Source organism: Triticum dicoccoides, chromosome 4A (assembly GCF_002162155.2).
Source record: "Triticum dicoccoides isolate Atlit2015 ecotype Zavitan chromosome 4A, WEW_v2.0, whole genome shotgun sequence".
Classification (NCBI taxonomy): domain Eukaryota; kingdom Viridiplantae; phylum Streptophyta; class Magnoliopsida; order Poales; family Poaceae; genus Triticum; species Triticum dicoccoides.
Window position 1 is genome coordinate 350,098,902 of NC_041386.1, and position 18,522 is coordinate 350,117,423.

Here is an 18,522-nt window from a genome sequence, read left to right on the forward strand (position 1 = left end):
ATCTTGATCAGGTTAACTGAGAATATGTATTGAGTACAGCCAAATTAGATTGGTGTCACATGCATAAAAATAGAAAATTGTGCCCACAACAAATGAAAATCAAATTGCAGAATTGAACCAAACAGTTAAATGGACATCAGACCAAATGAACCAAAATAGTTAACTGAGCATGATATTGCAGAATAGAAACATGTTCTAGAAGATAACACAGTTAACAAAACAAAGAATGCTTGAGAACTGTACTACGAAATGTAGCAATTGTTGGACCAAAGTGTTAACTGAACATTACATTCTAGAGGACCAAACTGTTAAGTGAACATCAGATCGCATATTAACATTACAGAGGACACATCACTAGAAGGCACTGGTGGTGGCCTCGAGAAAACATCAAAAACTGTATTTTAAAGTAGAAAACCGCATGGCGGTGTCGACGGTGGCCTCGAAGACGAGGTGCTCCTCAAAGATCTGGTAGTCGACACGAATGGCAGCCATAGCGACATCGTTCGCGTGTACGGCCGCATGCTACTCATCTCCATGTTGTACTGCGTGTAAAATGGTTGTGGGCAGTGCTTAATTGGAGGAGGGGGTAGTGATTTCGATGGAAGGTTTCGGTTCGTCAATCGGGACATGTGGGACGGGAAAGGAGGAGGATGGTGTGGGTGGGGTGTGGATTACCTGACCATATGGACAAGGCTGCGCAGCAAGAAGAAGGGTCATCGGCGAGGAGGCTGCGCAGCAAGAAGAAGGGTCGCCAGCGCTGCAAGAAGAAGGGTCACTGGCAAGGAGGCGGCGCTGCAAGAAGAAGGGTAGCCGGTGAGGAGGCTGCACTGCAAGAAGAAGGGTCGTCGGCGAGGAGGCTGAGCTGCCAGTAAGCAACAGTGAAGGTTTGAACTTGGAAAGCAAGGAGGAACAATGGAAAGGTTGCTTTTGGTAGGAGGGAGGGGTAGGGAGATAGATATTTCCGCGGTGGCAAAAAAAATTCCCTCGGTGACGCGAGAAACTGGTGCGCAAGTGTGGTTCAAGCGGGGTTGGTGGACTGTAGATGACGAAGCTTCCTGCATAAGCCAGACAAGACGGTGCGCCAAGATATTTTATATCGCATCCCACACGATTCTTTCTAGTAACTATTTGTGGTATACCTGATTTTTTCATTATGTTTTGAAAGACAAAATGGTGTTATAGAGGGAAAGGATGGTGTTTCAATTGCTAGAACATTTACGTACAGTGAACATGCAACTAGTACATGAGTTTCGTGTTTAAATTTGGAATTATTCTGGGTTCGTTTGGAATTTTAATGCATTAATGGAGTTTTTGGGCATTTAATGTGCATAATTCATATTTGAACTACAAGCACATGCTCCAATGAACCAACGTTTGATGAAAAATCACATGTGTGTCCTTGCGTGAATTTATAGGTCCCATGGAAGAAATGGAAATAAAATTCAATCATCTGGGTGTCGTGGCTCGGCCAGAATGATTGAGAACTTGGTTTTTTAATTCCTGTAAATCCAAAACACGGCTGAAAATCAGGAAACTTGGCATGGTGTCATGACATGGCACCAACATGTTGCAGTAAATTTTTTGGCATAATTGGGACAAGCTTTGGTGTATGCTTCTTGCAAACCGGAGGTTCCCTCAAGAAGGCTCCTGGTTCCGAGAGGGAACGTGTCACCTCCGTGTGCGAAACGACATATGTACATTAATTTTTGTACATAGGCAGATTAGACCAAATAGAAGTATCGTGCTAAATTTTGAAATTATTCCATGTTCATTTGGCCTTTTATACATTAATTGTGTTTCTGGGCATTTAATGTGCATAATTCAAATTTGAACTACAAACATATGCTCCAGTGCACCAAAGTTGTTTGAAAAATCACATGTGTCTGCTTGGGTGAATTTCTAGGTCCCATGCAAGATATGGGAGTGAAATTCAAACATCTGGGCGTCGTGGCTCGGCCCGAATGATTGAGAAACTTTGTTTTTTAATTCGTGTAAATCCAAAACACGCCTGAAAATCTTGAAACTTGGCATGGCGTCATGATATGGCACCAACATGCTGCGGTAATTTCTTTGGTCGAATTGGGACAACCTTTCATGTAGGCTTATTGCAAATCGGAACTTCCCTCAAGAAGGCTCCTGGTTCCGAGAGGGAAGGTGTCACCTTCTTGTGCGAAACGACATACATGCACTGCCTTCTCCCGCCTTAGTTTTTTTACACAGGCAGATTAGACCAAATAGAAGTATAGTGCTAAATTTTGGAATTATTCCATGTTCGTTTGGCCTTTTGTATACATTAATTGAGTTTTTGCGCATTTAATGTGTATAATTCAAATTTGAACTACAGGCACGTGCTCATGTGCACCAAAGTTGTTTGAAAAATAACATGTGGGTCCTTGGGTGAATTTCTAGGTCCCATCCAAGAGATCGGAGTGAAATTGAAACATCTGGGTGTCGTGGCTCGGCCGGAAAGATTGAGAAACTTGGTTCTTTAATTCCTGTAATTCCAAAACACGCCTGAAAATCGTGAAACTTGGCATGGTCTCATGACATGGCACCAACATGTTGCGGTAATCTTTTTGGCCTAATTGGGACAAGCTTTGGTGTAAGCTTCTTGCAAACCGGAGCTTCAAGAAGGCTCGTGGTTCCGAGAGGGAACATGTCACTCCTGTGTGTGAAACGACATACGTACACTGCCTTCTCCTGCCTTAATTTTTTACATAGCCAGATTAGCCAAATAGAAGTACCGTGCTAAATTGTGGAATTATTCTGGGTTCGTTTGGCCTTTTTTATAAATATTAATTAAGTTTCTGGGAATTTAACATGCATAATACAAATTTGAACTACAAACACAGGCTCCAGTGCACCAAAGTTGTTTGAAAAATCACATGTGTGTCCTTGGGTGAATTTCTAGGTCCCATGCAAGAGATGGGAGTGAAATTCAAACATCTATGCATCGTGGCTCGGCCAAAAAGATTGAGAAACTTGATTTTTTAATTCCTGTAATTCCAAAACATGCCTAAAAATCATGAAACTTGGCATGGTCTCATGACATGGCACCAACATGCTGCGGTACTTTTTTTGGCTGAACTGGGACACGCTTTCGTGTAAGCTTCTTGCAAACTGGAGCTTCCCTCAAGAAGGCTTATGGTTTCTAGAGGGAACGTGTCACCTCCGTGTGCGAAACGACATACGTACACTACCTTCTCCCGCCTTAATTTTTTTACACAGCCAGATTAGACCAAATAGAAGTACCGTGCTAAATTTTGGAATAATTCCGGGTTCGTTTGTCCTTTTTTATACATTAATTGAGTTTTTGGGCATTTAATGTGTATAATTCAAATTTGTACTACAAGCACAGGCTCCAGTGCACCAAAGTTGTTTGAAAAATCACATGTGTGTCCTTGGGTGAATTTCTAGGTCCCATGAAAGAGATGGGAGTGAAATTCAAACATCTCGGCATTGTGGCTCGGCCAAAAAGATTGAGAAACTTGATTTTTTAATTCCTGTAATTCCAAAACATGCCTGAAAATCATGAAACTTGGCATGGTCTAATGACATGGCACCAACATACTGCGGTAATTTTTTTGGCTGAATTGGGACAAGCTTTCGTGTAAGCTTCTTGCAAACCGGAGCTTTCCTCAAGAAGGATCGTGGTTTCGAGAGGGAACGTGTCACCTCTGTGTGCGAAACGACATACGTACACTACCTTCTACCAACTTAATTTTTTTACACAACCAGATTAGACCAAATAGAAGTACCGTGCTAAATTTAGGAATAATTCCGGGTTCGTTTGTCCTTTTTTATACATTAATTGAGTTTCTGAGCATTTAATGTGCATAATTCAAATATGAACTACAAGCACATGCTCCAGTGCACCAAAGTTGTTTGAAAAATCACATGTGTGTCCGTGGGTGAATTTCAAGGTCCCATGCAAGAGATGGGAGCCTCAAACATCTGGGCATCGTGGCTCGGCCGAAAAGATTGAGAAACTTGGTTTTTTAATTCCTGTAATTCCAAAATACGCCTGAAAATCATGAAATTTGGCATCGTCTCGTGACATGGCACCAACATGTGTGGTAATTTTTCTGTCCGAATTGCGAAGGCGCACACATTAACAATCAACAAAGTCATTTTGGAACAAGTGCTGTCACGTTACAAATCGGAAACACAAGTATTATTGAAACCATGGGTGTTCGACTTACCAATTACGTGCGGGCATGCATCCCCTTTTTTTGTTGGCTAGGAGGTGTCGTGCGAGGTAGCTATTTGAGTACGGGAGGCGTGTGATGAGACCCCTACGCATGCTCATCGGGAGGAGAGCCCTTTTGACCACTACCCGCCGTGCACCTCCCTCCCAACATCTCCATTAATGGTGCTCGAGCACCTGTTCTACGTCGTGGCTATGTGTCTCACTGGACTGAGATTTAAGAGAGAAAAATGAAAATCTAAAAAGAAAGTTTTGCACGGATCTTGATGTAAGATCCGACAGACCTATATAGCATCGACTGCGACTTATAGCAAGCATGATGAATATAAGGACGATGACATTGGATAATAATTGTCTTACATATTTATAAACATAATTAAAAAAAGCCACATGCGGCAATGCTTGATATACACAAGGGAAAAAGAAGAAGGAAGACAACGATCTAGCTCGCTGATCTCTAAGGAACTAGTCTCCGCGGCGGGCGGCGATGAGCTTTTTCTTGTCCTCAAGATGCTAGTTGAGAGCATCCACGAATTCCTCCACCAGCCATCTACGCTTCATGTGCAACATGGCATTCTCGTCCATAAGTTTCTCGACGATGACGCTGGTCCTCTTCAAGAAGTCACTAGTCTGCTCCTGCTGCTCCGCACTTCCAATGATCTTCGCCCTCAGCAGGTCGCGCTCGGCCCAGAGCTTCGCATTGCTCTCATTTAGTTGCCGAATGACGTCGGTAGACTGTTCAAACGAGGCTTTCAGGTCATCCTGCAACCTCGCCCACCTAGAGATTTGATCCATCGGCCTAAGGACGAGGGCACACATGCGCCTGTAAGAGTCCTCGCCTGCCCGCAAGGCATTTTCCTAGGCCGCCGCGGCACAGGAAGACATCTCTATTGCATTCGCGGCGCGGCGGGACATCTCATCTGCTTCCGCGGCGCGGCCAGACCAGTCTGCTGCATCGACGGCGTGGTGGGTCCTCCGTGCTGCTTCGGCGGCGCGGTGGGACATCTTTGCTGCTACGTCCGTGCGGTGGGACATGTTGGCTGCTTTCACGGCGAGGCGGTACATCTCTCGTGCTCCCGCTTCCAGGCTCGCCTCTCCCTGGTGGCAATCTCTCGACCCATAACTCACGCTGGCCATGGCGGACGCAAGGGAACGATGATGAATGACTTGTTTGTTTTTGAATTTTTATGGATGAGGAGTTGAGGTGGAATGTGCAGTCATCTTGGAGTAGTAGTATTTATAACCGCGTAGTAATACTCTCCTAATTGGGAAACCGTTTAGGTTTTGATCAGTGTGAACAGGTTTGCAATTTGGAATGTGACAGGACGCATGCTCAAAATTTACTGACGGTTATAAGTGCGGCACTATTCCCGGAAGGGGTAACGTGGGCACATACGCCTTCTCGGCCTCGTACGTGGCATTTGCACCATAGGGTGCACTGCAGTAGGCAATGTCAGCACACGTCTTGTTCTAACACCATGCGCGCTCGTTATTACCATAGCGCATGCTTCTTTTCATTAGAATGGGTGTGCCCATCTAGCGCACACACATTGATCTCTAACTATTTCAGTTTGTTGTGGCTAATCACAAACAGTTGATCCATGTGAAGTGTATGCCATCAATCGCAGACACTTTGGTCTGGCTTACCCGTTTCTGTTTTGTTGCCTAATCGCAAACAGTTAATCCTTCTGAAGCGTATGCCCTCAATCACACACACCTTGATTTGGCTGACCGTTTCTTTTGTGTTACCTAATCACAAACAGTTCATCCGAGTGAACCGTATGTTGTATATGGCACACACCTTCATCTGGCTTCCCGTTTATTTTGTGTTGCCTAATCAGAAACAGTTCATCCAAGTGAACTGTACGCTCTATATCGCACACACCTTCATTAGGCTGCCTGTTTCTTTTGTTCCTCCTCATCACAAACAGTTCATTAGACTAGACTGAACCGTATGCCCTGGATCGCACACGCAACTAAAATATGAACCGTGTTTGATGCATCCTCCATTGCAAACGTTTTGCACCTTTTTGATGTTTTTTTACATCCCTGATGGTGTCCTGGACTAGGGGATACTCACCAGGTCATCTCCCAATCTGTTAGATTGGGCTGAGGATCCCCATGGCCGTATACTCATGGTCCAATTCGGACAGCTGCCGCATACAAGGAAGATTCCACAAGACTTGGCAATCAAGACAAGGACTCCTACCCACCGGCGTATTCGGCTAGGACTCTTGTTATCCTAGGCCTCTGGTGCATTATATAAACCGAGGCCAGGCTAGTCGATAGATCACATACAACATACAATCATACCATAGGCTAGCTTCTAGGGTTTAGCGTCTCCGATCTCGTGGTAGATCTACTCTTGTATTACCCATATCATCAATATTAATCAAGCAGGACGTAGGGATTTACCTCCATCAAGAGGGCCCGAACCTGGGTAAAACATCGTGTCCCCTGCCTCCTGTTACCATCCGTCCTAGATGCACAGTTCGGGACGCCCTACCCGAGATCCGTCAGTTTTGACACCGACATTGGTGCTTTCATTGAGAGTTCCGCTGTGTGTTCGGCAAAAGGTTGATGGCTCGCATGCAGATCAACTGCGACTTTGCCATCTTCGTCACCAGCTCGACTGGTCACCTTGGTTTGACAAAGGACTGCGCCCTACCTCCGATCGTCATGTTCGGATGAGGACCTTTATAGACATCAACTCCAATCTTTATCAAGATCATGGAGGAATCATCCAAGGATCTCGGGGGCTCAACGTCAACATTGCCCTCGGGCGACCGTGCTGTTTTTCTGGATAGCAAAATTGTGTCCGCCGCCACCGCCTCCTCAAGTGTCTTTTTAACAATCACTTTGGTGGAATTGTGCGGAATTGAGTCTACAAAAACCTTGGAAAATTTCGTCGAGTTCCGATGGAGGAATTTCTGGCAATCCACGATATACCAGAGCCCTGTCAAATCGGGACGACAATCTAGATGAGTTTAGGGCGTGGCGTCCAGCTTCTAGCTCGGACGTCCTTTGGAAGATCCAACCGTTGATCGGCTGCAGAATTCCTATATCTACCACCTTTCGAAATTTCAGCTCGATCCGACCGTCCAAACTCCGGGAACCTTCTGATTAGTGCATCACTTTTCGGATCTGTTTTCTGCATGAAAACGAATTCGACCCGAGTTCGTCTTTTTTATGAACGGGATTTCGGACATCCCTTTTGAAGGAAATTTTGTATGGGGTATTGTGTTTTGTTCCCGAACGCATCCCACTAACTTTTGAACATGATCTTCAACATCACGCTGGTGTCAAACCAGTCCGGCAATATTGCTCCACGGCTGCCGACCTGCGCTAGACACGTCGCCACTTTGTTGAGCCGAGCTCAACTTCTTCAGATCATCATCTCGGCAAGCCAAACAAGAGTCCGGCATCACGAAGGATAAATCATCACCAACATCGCCGCCACACGGATTACATGGAGCGGGCATACCAGCATCGCCGCATCGTCGCTTCATCAAGCCGGCATCGACCACGTCACGACCTACATCGGCAGGGCCGCACTATTGCTTCTTCAAGCTGGTGTCCATCACGCCGACCTACTTCGACTCATTGGCTGACATCGAGGCTTCGACATCTGGCTGGACCGGGGGCTTCGCCATCTCTTCATCAACCTACTCCGGACACTTCGGCGTCACTAGCCGACCTGCTCCGTCACGTTAGCTAGACCGAGGGCTTTGCCTCAGCGAGCCAACCTTTACAAGCATTGCGATGCCGTTGTTTTATCGCCCATCAGGAAATGGGTGTGCGGATCGAGTCCCAATTTTGGGAATCACCTTCCTTCGGATTGCTACAACAAAATAACCAGGTGCTATTAATCCCAGTATTTTTTGCTTTATTGGGTTCATTTTCCCCAAGGAATTATTACTCTGGTTTGTTCATCATATGTACACAAGTCTATCAAATGGTGGCCGCATTAACAACAGTCGCATGGTGGTCCGGTCAGTTTCCGTACATAGTCCGGCGAACACCGCATCCGGAGCTCGGACCGACCTGTGAATTCAGGCTTTGCCACGCCTTTACCGCATCACGCCGATGCCCTGCATCAACATTGACTTCGGCGCCAGGCCATATTTCTTTTATTACTCACTTTGCATAAATTATTTATTATGCAACGATTTTTTTAATTATCATTATTACTATTATCTCCGGTTTGCACTATTTTTTGTGCATAGGAAAATGATCCGGGGACTTCGGCGTCACTCTGTCGGTCTGCATTGACCATGCTATGTCACCACTTCGGCATGTCGAGCTCTCCGCTCCGCCACCTCGGGACCGGCTTGGGGGATGGAACCTTGTCCCGCATCAAGCTCGGACCGCATCATCAATACCGAACACATTAACCAGCTAAGTCGCTTTCATGCTCAAAGCTTTAATTTCTAACTTGTGTTCGGTTCGACCAAGCATTATACTTTTTTGGAGAAAAGTTGTTTGTACAAAATTTTCCTTGTCCAAACTTTGTTTGTGACGCATAAATTCAAATACCCAATTCATTTGGGGGCTTCCTTCATGAAGCTTTTCCTCTTGCATATGATTATACTTGTACGACTTCGTTCCTTGTTCGTGTATTACGCCACAATATGCACCATATTGACTTAAGCGATTTGCAAGCTGGGTTGCCTCGCTCCAGAGTTTACCCCTACGTTCCCGATTGTTCGGCTAGGGAGTAAAGGGAGCACCTCTGCGATTGTCACGATCGGGTCATCCGAGCCGGACCTCAGACTAGGTGAAGCCGAAAGCTAGCGCTCTTATAGTTTTCAATGATGGTCGGCACACTACGGAACTCATGAGTACAAAAAATCTATTGCACAAGTATCATAATAACAATGAGCACCGAAGAAAGGTATCGGTGGGGGTACTATTTTCTTCGAAGATGCTTCTTACACTTCGCAGTAATATAGCATAAGTTCCCTGAGCGCGCTTTGTCTGTTACAGCCTTATGGCCTGATTGCCTGGTTATTGGAAACACCGTCGATATTCTTGACAGATGGAGTACATAACACTTTTTAGTCCTTGACCGAAGAGGGGGAAGCCGACGGTCGGTTAAGACACGTTTAAAGTTTGGTTGAACATAGATATGATATAAGTACTTAGGTACAGGCAATCATTCTTTTACCCAAGTCACTTGGGGGCTCTTAAATTTATATGAGCCATTATTCTTATTAGTCGTTGCAAAGTTTTATTATTATTATTATTATTATTATTATTATTATTATTATTATTATTATTATTATCTATCACTCCTTTTTTCGACACGAGTGTGTGGTCACTAGCCGGGGAGCCTAATTTCTCTCTCGAAGCCGCTAGAGTTTAGTTTGCTAAACTGGCCTAATGAGAAGTACTCCGCCCTCGGGTTAGGAGGTTGAAGCCGTAGGCTGACCCGCTTGAAGTCTTGAGATAGGATGCATCATGTTAAAGCACGACAGAAGCACTTCTTTTGCTATGGCCAATTTTCGAATTGGCACCGAACACTTGATCTTGTTCGGACGTCAAGTTTTTACTGGCGTTTTTTGGTTTTCCAAGCTTATGGCACTTTTAAACTATTTTTGTGTTTTCAGCATAACTCTCGCAGTGCAATGCTGGACACCTTTAGAGATTCGGTAAAAACATTCTCGGATATTGCTATATATGCATCGGTTTCGAATTGTGTCTTCGGTCAATAGTTGGGTTGCCCAGCTCCTGTGCTTGCCTCCTACGTTCCGCTTTTTTTGGCTAGGTGTGCAAAGGGAGAACCACTGCGATTGTGCTTCCAGCTCACATGGTTAAGCACCTCAGTGGAGAAAGCCGAAAACTGACTGTCACAATAAGCGTAAACTACTCAGCGATCCGATGACGGTGTTAAATGACGGGCCATTCATAACAATGGCCGAAGTGTTCATGGCTTGACCTCGACTATCGCCGAACACTACCGGGGGCTATTAACTGGCCCGCAAACTAAATCCTCGATATTTTGCTCTTACATTGGAGCTGAGGTTTCATGATCATGCTTAGGATGACAACCCAAGGAAAGGAACCGATAGCGGGACAATTTTCTTTGGAAGACATTTCATCTGTTAAACAGTAATATAACACATCTCTCTGCGTACCTTTGTTTATAAAACCGTATGGCCAGATTGCCTTGTTTGTCGTAACTCTTTGCCTTCATAAAGGCTTTATAATGTAAGACAAACACTCCTCGGCTACTGCTCGAGGAGGTGGAAGCCGATGGTCGGTCAACAAAGTTTTGTACAATGCGGATCCGAGCATTAAATGACGTAAAGTACTTGGATACATAGAGTCATTACACATAATTTGTGATTAAGGCTCGGGGGATACTGGGCTTCGGGCTTATTATTTACAAATATTAAAGGGGCACATCGATCCCCAGATCTGGTGTTGCCACCCCACCAGTGTCTCGGGGGCTACTGCATTGCCTGTCCAATGCAGAAAAATTTATGTGCAATATAGTTTCTGAGGAGATTTTGATCCTCAAGTTGGTCAGCCGCACCCAACCTGAGTCTCGAGGACTGAGCGCGCCGCTTTTACTGTCCCGAAGTATTCTGCCGAGCTAGGACTTGATCTTTAGGCCGATTTTGCAAATCAACCTGAGTCTCAGCGGGTACTGGGATCAGCAGGTGCATCTCGGGTTTTAGATTGATACCCACCTTGAGGGCTACTCGCTATATATCTCGGCGGAGAATAAATTGCACCAATCAAGTATATTGACAATAATCGGCCCACATTCGGGGTGGTGCACCACCTCGGAAGCAGTCCGGCATAAAGCTTGGGTGCTAGTGGCTGGCTCCATAGAGGGCATTTCCGGCATTAAGCTCGGCTAAACTCCTTCAAACCTCTTTGAACCAAGGTGATTTACAACACCTCGGATACAGTCCGGCGTTGGAGCTCGGATACAGTCCGGCGTTGGAGCTCGGATACATTCCGGCGTTAGAGCTCTAAAGCGGTCCGGCCTTGGTGCTTGGCTGCAAAAGATACCTCAAATGCAGTCCGGCATTGGAACTTGGACGCAAGAGGGCGCTGCCATCCGGGAACAATTTCAAACCTGAGATGTGGCATAAAAATAACAAGGCATTGATAAAGGCCGGAAACTTACAGGGGCTCCTCGGATACCCGACGTGCAAACTTGTCGAATGCATTTCGGCAATCCTCAAGAACGAAGATGAGAAGATTTGTTGAACCAGTTTTTAAGACCGACGACCGAAGATGAAGAACAGTTCGGAAGAATCGAGGAGCGTCCTTAACTTGAAGACCGGCTCAGGGGGCAACTGACGGTGTCCTGGACTAGGGGGTACTCACCACGTCATCTTCCGATCTGTTAGATTGGGCCAAGGATCCCCATGGTCGTATACTCATGGGCCAGTTCGGACAGCTGCCGCACACAAGGAAGATTCCACAAGACATGGCGATCAAGACAAGGACTCCTCCCCACCGGCGTATTCGGCTAGGACTCTTGTTATCCTATGCCTCTAGTGCATTATATAAACTGAGGCCAGGCTAGTCGACAGATCATATACAACATACAGTCATACCATAGGCTAGCTTCTAGGGTTTAGCCTCTCCGATCTCGTGGTAGATCTACTCTTGTATTACCCATATCATCAATATTAATCAAGCAGGATGTAGGGTTTTACCTCCATCAAGAGGGCCCGAACCTGGGTAAAACATCGTGTCCCTTGCCTCCTGTTACCATCCGGCCTAGACGCATAGTTCGGGACCCCCTACCCGAGATCAGCCGGTTTTGACACCGACAATCCCCGTTTGTGATTAATGCATCAAACACAGTTTTGTGAAAGAGTCTCTGATCATAGTGTCGCATTAGTAGCATCCTACAGCAGTGTCTATGGATGGTGGCCAAATAGGTTGTACCCTCATCTTACTTGTGTGCAACATTTATGGCTTTTTTATTCATCTAAGCATGGAAAATATATTATCACATTTCACTGTATATTCATGCTGATGTCTTACGTGTCTTGTTCCGGAGTTAACGTTGTTCCATATTTTAGGTAAGAGACTTGTTCTTTAGGTTACGTTGTTCCATAGTTATCATCCATTAGCCAATGCCATCCCACAGGCCGGTGATTATAGTATAACATCACTTCTAGTATTACCTATGTTGTTCTTTAATACTTTTGTGTGCCACCTAGTTAATCTCGAGAACAAACAATACATATTCTATAGCTTTCATCTGTGTTCTCCCTTTAGATTTTGAGACCTGTTGCTGAGAGTTAACCCCGGTTCTACTATTTATGTCATCTCCTACAGTCACTCATTAACTAAATCTAACTACTACTTGTCTTTCATGCATGTCAGATATAATTGCACACACTGATTTATCCACAAGAACGTCACGGAGCAATGTAACGTCCAATAAACTTGACGTCAATGATACCCAATATGACGGAACATGTAAAGGCAGTTCTTCAAAAAACATGCAGAAAGATGATGAATCATATTCACCCCACAAGGTCATTGTCAGTGTCAAAACCGGCGGATCTCAGATAGGGGGTCCCGAAATGTGCGTCTAAGGTCGATGGTAACAGGAGACAAGGGACACGCTATTTACCTAGGTTCGGGCCCTCTCTATGGAGGTAATTGTTGGGCAACATAGTAATTTCAAAAAATTTCCAACGCACACGCAAGATCATGGTGATGCATAGCAACGAGAGGGGGAGAGTGTGATCTATGTACCCTTGTAGATCGACAACGGAAGCATTAACTTGGTTGATGTAGTCGTACGTCTCCACGGCCCGACCGATCAAGCACCAAAACTACGGCACCTCCGAGTTTTAGCACACGTTCAGCTCGATGACGATCCCCGGACTCCGATCCAGCAAAGTGTCGGGGAAGAGTTCCATCAGCACGACGGCGTGGTGACGATCTTGATGTACTACTGTCGCAGGGCTTCGCCTAAGCACCACTACAATATTATCGAGGACTATGGTGGCTGGGGGCGCCGCACACGGCTAAGAATAAGATCACGTGGATCAACTTGTTTCTATGGGGTGCCCCTTGCCTCAGTATATAAAGGATGGAGGAGGAGGAGGCCGGCCAAGGCAATTGGTGCGGCCAGGATGTGGAGTCCTACTAGGACTCCAAGTCCTAGTAGGAGTCCACCAAGAGGGGAGGAAGGGAGAAGGAAGTGGAGGAGAAGGAGAGGTGGCCGGCCCCCTTTTCCCTAGTCCAATTCAGACTAGAGGGGAGGGGGGCGCAGCAGCCCCTTGGCCCTTTCTCCTCTTCCCACTAAAGCCCATCAAGGCCCTTTGCTTCTCCCGTAACTACCCGGTACTCTGAAAAATACCCGAATCACTCGGAACCTTTCCGATGTCCGAATATAGTCGTCCAATATATCGATCTTTACGTCTCGACCATTTCGAGACTCCTCATCATGTCCCTGATCTCATCCGGGACTCCGAACTCCTTCGGTACATCAAAATTCATAAACTCATAATATAACTGTCATTGAAACCTTAAGCGTGCAGACCCTACGGGTTCGAGAACAATGTAGACATGACCGAGATACGTCTCCGGTCAATAACCAATAGCGGGACCTGGATGCCCATATTGGCTCCTACATATTCTACGAAGATCTTTATCGGTCAGACCGCATAACAACATACGTTGTTCCCTTTGTCATCGGTATGTTACTTGCCCGAGATTCGATCGTCGGTATCCAATACCTAGTTCAATCTCGTTACCGGCAAGTCCCTTTACTCGTTCTGTAATACATCATCCCGCAACTAACTTATTAGCTGCAATGCTTGCAAGGCTTAAGTGATGTGCATTACCGAGAGGGCCCGGAGATACCTCTCCGACAATCTGAGTGACAAATCCTAATCTCAAAATACGCCAACCCAACATGTACCTTTGGAGATACCTGTAGAGCTCCTTTATAATCACCTAGTTACATTGTGACGTTTGGTAGCACACAAAGTGTTCCTCCGGCAAACGGGAGTTGCATAATCTCATAGTCATAGGAACATGTATAAGTCAAGAAGAAAGCAATAGCAACATACTAAACGATCGGGTGCTAAGCTAATGGAATGGGTCATGTCAATCAGATCATTCAACTAATGATGTGATCCCGTTAATCAAATAACAACTCTTTGTCCATGGTTAGGAAATATAACCATCTTTGATTAACAAGCTAGTCAAGTAGAGGCATACTAGTGACACTCTGTTTGTCTATGTATTCACACATGTATTATGTTTCCGGTTAATACAATTCTGGCATGAATGATAAACATTTATCATGATATAAGGAAATAAATAATAACTTTATTATTGCCTCTAGGGCGTATTTCCTTCAGTCTCCCACTTGCACTAGAGTCAATAATCTAGATCACATCGCCATGTGATTTAACATCAATAGTTCACATCTTTATGTGATTGGTTCACATCTCCATGTGACTAACACCCAAAGGGTTTACTAGATTCAATAATCTAGTTCACATCGCTATGTGATTAAGACCCAAAAAGTGATCATGTTTTGCTTGTGAGAGAAGTTTAGTCAACGGGTCTGCCACATTCAGATCTGCATGTATTTTGCAAAATTCTATATCTACAATGCTCTGCATGGAGCTACTCTAGCTAATTGCTCCCACTTTCAATATGTATCCAGATTGAGACTTAGAATCATCTAGATCAGTGTCAAAAATTTGCATCGACGTAACCCTTTACGACGAACCTCTTTGTCACGTCCATAATCGAGAAACATATCCTTATTTCACTAAGGATAATTCTGACCGCTGTCCAGTGATCTACTCCTAGATCACTATTGTACTCCCTTGCCAAATCAGTGCAGGGTATACAATAGATCTGGTACACAGTACGACATACTTTATAGAACCTATGGCCAAGGCATAGGGAATGACTTTCATTCTCTTTCTATCTTCTGCCGTGGTCGGGCTTTGAGTCTTACTCAACTTCACACCTTGTAATACAGGCAAGAACTCTTTCTTTGACTTCTCCATTTTGAACTACTTCAAAATCTTGTCAAGGTATGTACTCATTGAAAAAACTTATCAAGCGTCTTGATCTATCTCTATAGATCTTGATACTCAATATGTAAGCATCTTTACCGAGGTCTTTTTTCGAAAAACTCCTTTCAAACACTCCTTTATGCTTTGCAGAATAATTCTACATTATTTCCGATCAACAATATGTCAAACACATATACTTATCAGAAATGATGTAGTGCTCCCACTCACTTTCTTGTAAATACAGGCTTCACCGCAAGTCTGTATAAAACTATATGCTTTGATCAACTTGTCAAAGCGTATATTCCAACTCCGAGATTCTTGCACCAGTCCATAGATGGATCGCTATAGCTTGCATATTTAGTTAACACCTTTAGGATCGACAAAACCTTCTAGTTGCATCATATACAAATCTTCTTTAGTAAATCCATTAAGGAATGTAGTTTTGTTTATCCATTTTCCAGATTTCATAAAATGCGGCAATTGCTAACATGATTCGGACAGACTTAAGCATAGATACGAGTGAGAAAATCTCATCGTAGTCAACACCTTGAACTTGTTGAAAACCTTTTGCGACAATTCTAACTTCGTAGATAGTAACACTACTATCAGCGTCCGTCTTCCTCTTGAAGATCCATTTATTTTCTATGGCTTGCCGATCATCGGGCAAATCCATCAAAGTCCATACTTTGTTCTCATACATGGATCATATCTTAGATTTCATGGCCTCAAACCATTTCGCGGAATCTGGGCTCATCATCGCTTCCTCATAGTTCGCAAGTTTGTCATGGTCTAGTAACATGACTTCCAGAACAGGATTACCGTACCAGTCTGGTGCGGATCTCACTCTGGTTTACCTACGAGATTTGGTAGTAACTTGATCTGAAGTTACATGATCATCATCATTAGCTTCCTCACTAATTGGTGTAGTAGTCACAGGAACAGATTTCTGTGATGAACTACTTTCCAATAAGGGAGCAGGTACATTTACCTCATCAAGTTCTACTTTCTCCCCACTCACTTCTTTCGAGAGAAACTCCTTCTCTAGAAACACTCCGAATTTAGCAACAAAAGTCTTGCCTTCAGATTTGTGATAGAAGGTGTACCCAACAGTCTCCTTTGGGTATCCTATGAAGACATATTTCTCCGATTTGGGTTTGAGCTTATTAGGATGAAACTTTTTCATATAAGCATCACAACCCCAAACTTTAAGAAATGACAACTTTGGTTTCTTGCCAAACCACAGTTCATATTGTGTCGTCTCAACGGAATTAGATGGTGCCCTATTTAACGTGAATGCAGCTGTCTCTAATGCATAACCCCAAAACGATAGTGGTAAATCGGTAAGAGACATCATAGATCGCACCATATCTAATAAAGTACGGTCATGACATTCGGACACACCATTACACTATGGTGTTCCAGGTGGCGTGAGTAGTGAAACTATTTCACATTGTTTTAATTGAAGACCAAACTCGTAACTCAAATATTTTACCTCTGCGATCATATCGTAGAAACTTTTATTTTCTTGTCACGATGATTTTCCACTTCACTCTAAAATTCTTCGAACTTTTCAGATGTTTCAGACTTATGTTTCATCAAGCAGATATACCCATATCTGCTCAAATCATATGTGAAGGTCAGAAAATAATGATACCCGCCGCGAGCTTCAACACTCATCAGATCGCATACATCAGTATGTATTATTTCCAATAAGTCAGTTGCTTACTCCATTGTTCCGGAGAGCGGAGTCTTTAGTCATCTTGCCCATAAGGCATGGTTCGCAAGCACCAAGTGATTCATAATCAAGTGATTCCAAAATCCCATCAGCATGGAGTTTCTTCATGCGCTTTACACCAATATGACCTAAACGGCAGTGCCACAAATAAGTTGCACTATCATTATTAACTTCGCATCTTTTGGTTTCAATATTATGAATATGTGTATCACTACGATCGAGATCCAATGAACTTGTTTCATTGGGTGTATGACCATCGAAGGTTTTATTCATGTAAACAGAACAACAATTATTCTCTGACTTTAATGAATAACCATATTGCAATAAACATGATCAAATCATATTCATGCTCAACACAAAAACCAAATAACACTTATTTAGGTTCAACACTAATCCCGAAAGTATAGGGGAGTGTGCGATGATGATCATATCAATCTTGGAACTACTTCCAACACACATCATCACTTCACCCTTAACTAGTCTCTGATTATTCTGCAACTCATGTTTCGAGTTACTACTCTTAGCAACTGATCCAGTATCAAATACTGAGGGGTTGCTATAAACACTAGTAAAGTACACATCAATAACATGTATATCAAATATACTTTTGTTCACTTTGCCATCCTTCTTATCCGCCAAATACTTGGGGTAGTTCTGCTTCCAGTGACCAGTCCCTTTGCAGTAGAAGCACTTAGTCTCAGGCTTAGGACCAGACTTGGGCTTCTTCACTTGAGCGGCAACTTGCTTGCCGTTCTTCTTGAAGTTCCCCTTCTTCCCTTTGCCCTTTTCTTGAAACTAGTGATCTTTTCAACCATCAACACTTGATGCTCTTTCTTGATTTCTACCTTCATCGATTTCATCATCATGAAAAGCTCGGGTGTCACACCCTAGTTAGCCATGCATTAGAGTGTTGCATCATGTTTACTCTTTCATCAGAAACCTGAAATGGGGATGACAGAACCCCCAGTCCCCTCTGAGACCAACTAGGGTTTACTAAAAACTTTTTCAATGAACCTGAAATGACCTTCTAAAATGCCCCATCATTTTTGTCTTGGTTCAGAACCTCTGCCAAAAGTGGTGCACATTTTCCTAGGCCATCTTACGGTTTTTGAATTAAATCATAAATATTTGAATTTGGGCATTTAGAATTATATAAAATATTTAATTGCTCAAATATCTCCAAACTAAAATGTTTCATGTTGGAAATAATCCAACTACGGACCAGGAGTAGTTTGGTGATTTTAGGAGTAGCCTAAGTATTTTATTTAATTCAACAAAGTTGCAGAAGTATTAAAAAAACAGAAAATAGAAGAAATGGAAAAAACTTACCTGGCGCCTGCTCCCGGCCCACCTGCCGGCCCAGCCCAGCACCGCTCCAGCGAGCTGCTTGCCGGCCAGGCAGGCAGGCAGGTGCCCGACGGCGACCGCAGCGCGCGCCACGCACCTGCTCGCCGCCTCGCCGCTCCCCTCGCCCGGTGACATCGTGGACCGGCCTCTCTCGCTCCCCCGAACCCCCCAGACACCCCCTCTCCTCTCCAGCTCCTCCCCCTCGC